This window comes from Lactuca virosa, chromosome 9, assembly GCF_052849685.1.
Source record: "Lactuca virosa cultivar CGN04683 chromosome 9, Lactuca_virosa_CGN04683_v6, whole genome shotgun sequence".
NCBI classification, from domain to species: domain Eukaryota; kingdom Viridiplantae; phylum Streptophyta; class Magnoliopsida; order Asterales; family Asteraceae; genus Lactuca; species Lactuca virosa.
Genome location: NC_136434.1, coordinates 85,151,768 through 85,159,017, shown reverse-complemented (window position 1 = coordinate 85,159,017; position 7,250 = coordinate 85,151,768). Strand labels below are relative to the sequence as shown.

The window sequence follows — 7,250 nt, the reverse complement described above, 5'->3', positions numbered from 1 at the left end:
AATCTGTAAAAAAAATTAATCATATTTTTTATTCATAAGTGAATAACGAATGTGTTGTACTAAAAATCTTATATATTTGTATTCACTTATGATTAACGATAACTGAAAATATAAAATAAAAAAAAAAAAACTTTTATTTTATCTTAAAACTATATCAATATGGATGTCTATTTGTAGAGAATAAAAAATCATGAATTTTGGTATATTTAAAATCATTTTTCGATAAAAATAGCTTCTTAAAAATTAAAAAAACGAAAAAAACTATGTTCTTATATATAGTATGGTAATGATTAACATAGTTTAAGGAAACATGTTTTGTTGGAAAACGCATGTGTATTCTTTTCCCATTTCCGCTGGTATGACGGAGGTTTTTACGGCAAAAATAAATGAGTAGCTGAGAATGATTCCTCCATTCTCAACCTTATATATATATATATATATATATATATATATATATATATATATATATATATATATATAGAGAGAGAGAGAGAGAGAGAGAAAGATAGTTAGGTTCATTTGAGACGACCTAATTTTATAAGACCGTGAGACGCAATCATAACCACTCATTTTGTAGATAAAAAAAACATTTTTAAAATGCAAAATAATTGAAAATTTTCGAAAAAAAAAATTCAAATATTATATTCGTCATTTATATTTTCCAAAAAAAAATTAAAAAAATACCAAAAAATAAAAAAAAAAACATTTTTTTACATATTCTATTAGAATATTAGAATATTTTACATATCTGACAAATCTAGTAGAATATTCTAAAATTTTAAAAATCACGTTAGAATATTTACAGTGTAATATTCTATTAGAATATTTCACGTATTTTAAAAAAAAACGGTAATTTTTTTTATTTTTTTTACGTAATTAAATAATAATTAAAAAAGAATTTTTCGGATTTTTCTTTTTATTTTGCATTTTAAAATTATTTTTAGATTTGGTCTTACGGTCTCACAAAAATTAGCATGGTCTCAAATGAACCTGATTGATATATATATATATATATATATATATATATATAATCAAAACACAGTAATTGGATAAATAAGTTTTTTTTAACGATGAAAACTAAGAAACATAATAATCATATCACAAATAAATAATTAAAATTATTTTAAAGGGTAAATCGGTAATATTGTGAACCTTTTATGTTTTGTGTACCTTATACTAACTAGTAGGGAATTACCTGCGCCGTTGGCGCCGGGTTGGATCAAGTTTGCCTAAATGCTCTTGGAAATTTTATATGACATCTTGAAAAAGAAAGTTAGAAAGTACAATGCTATAATAATTAAATTTTTTTCAAAGATGCTTTACGCTGAGAAGCAAAAAAATCATGTCACGAAAGAGAGAAATCTCATCATTCATTTGTTAGCAAGATGATCCTTCTGCAACATGAAGTCTTGTCCCAACATCCAAGGGTCCATATCCAGATGTGAAAAGGGTAAATAAGTAATTTGTCACCTCTACAACACCTGCAAGAATTTCAAACACAAAAAAACGTGTTTTAAGATCTTATCTAACTTTTGACATATTTAAGATTGACAAACAATTAACCATCTGAAATATCCATAAAGAAAAAGTTAAAATTCATTTTTAATATATAATTATAGGAATGTACAATGAACCTAAACCCAACTGCGTTCACAAAAACACATCCACATAAGATTTTTTTTCTGCCTCTCTTCTTCATAAGATCCGTTATCATCAACCGAAAAGTGATGGTTACTATGACACTAAATTCCAGGTAGTTAACTATCAGATAAGTAAATTGTCAAACAAAAAAAAAACAGACAGTTGAATTTCAACTTTCTTTGACTTCAAAAGTCGAAAATTTTGTCCTTACCTGAAGCCCTTCATTGATACCATTGACATAAAGTTGAGATGGAAATAACAAATCAGGTAGGAAGAAGAACAAATCTTCTCCACTTCCTCACCCTCATGGTGTCCCCTTCTGAAACCAAATATGCAAAACTTTAGTTCTTGATTGGGAGTAGTAATAGAATTAGATCAAAAACCCATACCATAACAATAAAATACTGGTTCTCAATATAGATGAAATGTTGGGCACCACGAATAGCCATGACATATGCAGAATGTATGCTCATATCAATAAGAACATTATTCCCACAAAACAAATTCTGTTTACACAAATACATTTATAAGCATTTCATTATTGTTTATTAAATATATATATATATATATATATATATATATATATATATATATAAAAGATACAGTGACTCCTTATTACAATGCACTATCTATAATCACTTTAAGATGAGTGTGGGCCTTTATGTTGGTAAAAAAGCATGACCTTTCATTTACTTGATAGTAAATACAACCTTTAAAATATTGTTTTATCCTTTATGTGACTACTATCATATTTGGACCAATTTTAATTGTTGAAATTCTAAAAGAAATTATAAATATGTTGCATAGATAAACCATAAAGTGCATCTAAAGACAACATAGTAACTAAAAGCAATATGTGATTTTTAGTTTACCAGTGACTACTGAGTTGAGCAACACCAAAGTCGTTAAGTGCATCACTTTGTTCTTTCGGTTATCAAAATACTTCACTATTATATTTCAAGCCTGCATCCATTTAATTAAGAAATATTGGAACTTATTACATTTCCATTTATGTAATATATAATCACGGGAAATATTAGTAAAATTTTTCAATATTTCAACTAAATTACAATTTTATTCTAAAAAAAAAACTATAAAACGTTTATTTTTTAATTTTCAAAGTTTTTCATATCGTAATAAGAAAGAGAAGTATAAATGGTTAAATTGTTGAATCGAAATGGAAAATTTTGAAAAAGTTAAAAATGGAATAGCAATGTACTTTCTTTTATTTTTTTAATATAACATCTTACTTTCATTTCTATTTATTATTCTTTGTTTGTTGAGCATAGACATTTTCATGACAAATACTAAGCAATTTGATAGATAAAACATTAATAATTTTAGCAAAAGAATCCAGCATGACAAAAAGTGGTTATTCAGAAAATGTTCTAACTAAAAAAATGTTGTGGACCAAGAAAAAAATGAGAAGCTACCTGTGTAAAAATTGACAACAAATTGTACTTCTAAATCGACAGCCCATATATTCTATTCCACTTGCAGTTAATCTTCATAAAGTTGAAGGCGCTACAACACATCGGGAAAAATACTCCTCCAGTCCTAAACGGAACAAAGGGAAAATTAAGACGAAACAATATAAAAAAATACAATGGTAAAGGAGAATAATGTCATAACTTACAATTATGCTTGACAATATCCAGATCCATCTCTCAATATCTTCCTTCTTTTAACCTGTAAAACACAAATCAAATTTATTACTCTGATACAACATCAATATTAAGGAAACAACAACTAAGTTCACGCTTGTGTTGAGAAATAGACGTTATGTAGCAATATTGTAAGCACCGGATGGGTATATTCTTCCAAATTAGTTAACTGAGCACCAACACTTTTATATTTACCAGTCGTTTGTACATGTGGTTCTACCGACGACTACTTTCTGAACGTAAAGTCTTCATTTCCAGTGATGAAGTTGTAAAAAAATTAAAATAAATACATATACTTGAGAAAGGTGAAGGAAAGAAACATCGGTTCATTTTTTGTGATGTATGCTTCGTTTGAGCAATTCATTGAACACTTGGCATACGTTGTCAAATAACTATAAATTTACAAACTTAGACAGATGTTCTTACCTTGTTATCTGTGTTATGTAGGTTTTTGCCTTGGTCCAAAAATAATCAAAAAGACCGGTGACAGTTACACCAAATCCTCCACCATGGTTGATTAATTTGATAAACCGAATCGAATCTCTGTGTCAATCCATTGGTAATTACAAAGAGAGTGAAATAGAAACAAAAAAGAAAACAAAGGAAGCGGTAGCATAGGAAAGAAAAAAGTGCCTACGGCTTGTTTCATCAGAACTTGAAAATCGTAATCGTGTCTGCTGCTGCGTTCTTATTCTCCGTCTTTACCATACTTAGAACCTGATGTCGGGAATCAGTTTTGAGCTTTTCTGCTTCTACTTTGAAGGTTCAATTTCATAAGCCCTCTTGACGGATGATACCTTGTAGAAGAGTTGGCAACAAAGCAACCGTACAAAGAGAATTTTGGATTTACTATGCGGGGGAAGCTTAAAAGAGTAAAAAAACGATAAAACAATATCTATAAGGCAATGAATATGCACACATCTCAGAAAATCTATTTAAAAATAAATAGGATTTACCTATGGTTCGATTATCCTATTTGCATACTCCCCACTCAAAGCAAAAAAAACGATTTCATTATAAGCATCCCCAGCCAAAGACTAACAAACTTTAAAGATACCATTAGTTCAAGAAGCAAAGCACAGATGGTATTGGTAGGTTGAAGTTTTACCATTAGATGTATCCACTACTATTCCAAATCCAATATCCGGTCAATCTCCCACACCAACAACATATCTATCTCTTTCCAGGTGTAGTTCAAATTTTGCAAACACAGTACAAATATACGTATATCTTTCTTCTTTATTGATTCTTTTTTTGATTCCTATCTTCAGTTGCCATCTTTTCCTCTTCCGTCTCTCACCAAAGAAATCAACATCATCGACATCTTCAAAAAAAAAAAAGATGATAAGCACAATAAATCTAACCTTTTGCAAATATGTAGGATCTAAAAAGTTGGATAATGTAAAGTTGAAGCTGATTCCAAATAAGAAACGATTTTTATTAACTGAAACTTAAATAGAGGAACAAATGGTCCATCTTAAGCAGCAAAACAAAGTCGGACCTGATGTAACAATCACATATGGAGAAAAACTTTGATTTAAGGCTTCAATGTATCTAGGGTTTAGATCAATAATAGAAGAGACCTTACCTGAGGCGGATGACTTCTAACCACATATGGAGATCAGAAATTGGAAGGCAACGGAATGGAGAACGCTTTCAATTTCCACAAACTTATTGCAATATCATCATCACTATTGGGCGGTATTCAATAAAGTCAACACCTTTTTAAAAAAGATAAATATGAAATCATTTACAGGACTAACCTATGAAAAGATAATAACCAAATTACTGAAAAGTAATGTGAAACTGAAATTCTATATTATTGATCAAGAATAGCATATATCCCTACATTAAGATCCGTATAAATTAAAAAAGTAGAGAAGGTACCCTAAACCGAAAAAAACCTTCATGACATTCATAGACCTTCAGCAAAAAAAAATTTGGTATACTCATTAAGGCAATACCACAAACACTTGGCATGCGATATCAGAACAAAAAAAGAACTGGAATCTTACCCATCTTCTTTTCTACTTCTGATCAAATTAAGTTAAACAAATGACAAAGAGAGGCAAAGTTTATCTGTTATCCAGAAAAAACAGAACCAAATCGAACTCGTCTTGTTTACATGTCAAGGTCGTTCCTTAACAATCGCACAAAAAAAAACTCACAACCCTAGAACTTACACAGTGGAAAGACGATTATAGAGCACTGGTAGTCCGGTGAAGCTTTGGTGCCATTCCTGCACTCCGGTGACGCCGTCACTGACCACCAGCAGCAGCGACGCATTTGCTGTCTTCATCATCTTTCTAGTCTGGAAGAAAGAAAAGAAAATAGTCGGTGGATTAATTTGCAAGAAAGAAAATGGAACGACGTTCCTGATCAAATTGAGATAAGAAGAAAGAGGTACGCGGAGGCAAAATAGAAACGCAAAGAAGCGAAGAGGAAGGAAGAGTAAAGAAGAAAGGAGAATAAAGAAAACAGAAACGAACGGTATTGGAGGACAACGGCGGCAACCGGCTTTGAGGAGAGAAGATAACGATGACAAATTCTATGGCGGTTTGTGCGAGAAAAGGCGAAGTAGAAGTTTCAGTGGCAAAATAAGAAAGGCAAATACTTCCGTGTGCAAATAAGAAAGAGAGGCAAATACTTCCGTGTGCAAAATAAGAAAGGCAAATACTTCAGTGGCAAAATAAGAAAGGCAAATACTTCAGTGGCAAAATAAGAAAGAGAGGAATAAGTGTAAAATCCAAGTGTCAAAAAACAAAAAGTAAAAGTCGCGTGTGAATTTAGGAAAGAAAAGAGAAGTTACTGTAGCTAAGCTTTAGGAATTGATAGTATATATAAAATATGCTGATTGGATATAGAAAAAAAATATATATTAAAAAAAACAAAATTGATTTACAGATATAATAAATGTATTAATTAATTACTTTACTATTTAAAATGACAAATGAGTTTCCCTAAACTTCAAGACCAAAATGATTATATAGGATGAGTTTGGTACGGAGTGTTTTTAGTTTCTAGCGTTTGACAAATAGTTCTATTTTGAACAAAATATCTCGTTTGAAACTATAAGCTTTTTGCGTTTAGTTTAAACAAAACGCTTCAAATCTGAAAGTTATTTCACGTAGCGTTTAACAAAATGTTACCAGCTACCAGCTAATTTGGCCAAACATACTCGTAATTTATTTTTATAGCTTCTTCTTAGTTTTAATCTATGTTTCGTTCTAAAAAAATGTTTCCCTGAACCCTCCTGTATTAAATCATGACTTGGTCATTCAAAATCTAAAGCCCTCCTGTATTAAATCATGACTTGGTCATTCAAAATCTAAAGCCCTCCTGTATTATCTAAAGTTTATGTAAATTGCAAACGTTTAATAATTTAATAAATTATTATTGTTGACATTTGGAATTTTTGTAATGTTTTCTCGATTGAAATAAGGATAGTCTGGTGACCCTACCTCTCAATTATTAAAAGGAAAAACATGCACTTATATATGTTTATGTAGCCATCGAAAAGACGTCTTTTTTAAACGTTTTTCATGTGATGCATAGGATAACGTATTTATTAAAGTAAATAATTACTTAAACCCTACATTTTATATTCCACTCTCAACTAATTTTGTATAAAAAAAATAATCTTACTCCAAAAAAATATTATATCAAGAATTATTACATGTGTTATACTCGCGAGTTGCTTTATTGTACTCCCGGCTAAATTGATTATACCATGTTTTTAATGTATGGGATGAGATAAGTATATAAAATATATTTTTTCCGTTTGCTACCACAAGTGTAGAAAGAATAAGTTATAGAATAGTATGAACAATTACGTTTTAAATGACTACTTTTTTCATTTTTATTGAGAATGATGCGTTTCTAAATTTTTTTGATGACGGTATCATTTGTTGAGTTCTAGACATATTAACTAGGCGAATTTAATTG

At 29.9% G+C, this 7,250-nt stretch overlaps 1 long non-coding RNA gene across 11 annotated transcripts; it reads right to left on the bottom strand.

Moving 5' to 3' along the window:
* Positions 1-1,078: 1,078 nt before the first annotated feature.
* Positions 1,079-5,942, bottom strand: LOC145138170 (uncharacterized). 11 transcript variants are annotated; one of them, XR_013721363.1, is made up of 13 exons: positions 5,795-5,942; positions 5,489-5,616; positions 4,894-5,026; positions 4,262-4,629; positions 3,943-4,168; positions 3,732-3,848; positions 3,278-3,330; positions 3,075-3,198; positions 2,514-2,604; positions 2,031-2,147; positions 1,853-1,960; positions 1,635-1,742; positions 1,079-1,481 (listed from the first exon to the last, which is right to left on the bottom strand). It is a non-coding gene; the product is annotated as an uncharacterized LOC145138170 (long non-coding RNA). The 11 variants fall into 11 exon arrangements; XR_013721366.1 differs by having other exon boundaries at positions 1,635-1,960; positions 4,262-4,350; positions 4,414-4,629; XR_013721368.1 differs by having other exon boundaries at positions 1,635-1,960; positions 4,262-4,342; positions 4,414-4,629.
* Positions 5,943-7,250: the final 1,308 nt, after the last annotated feature.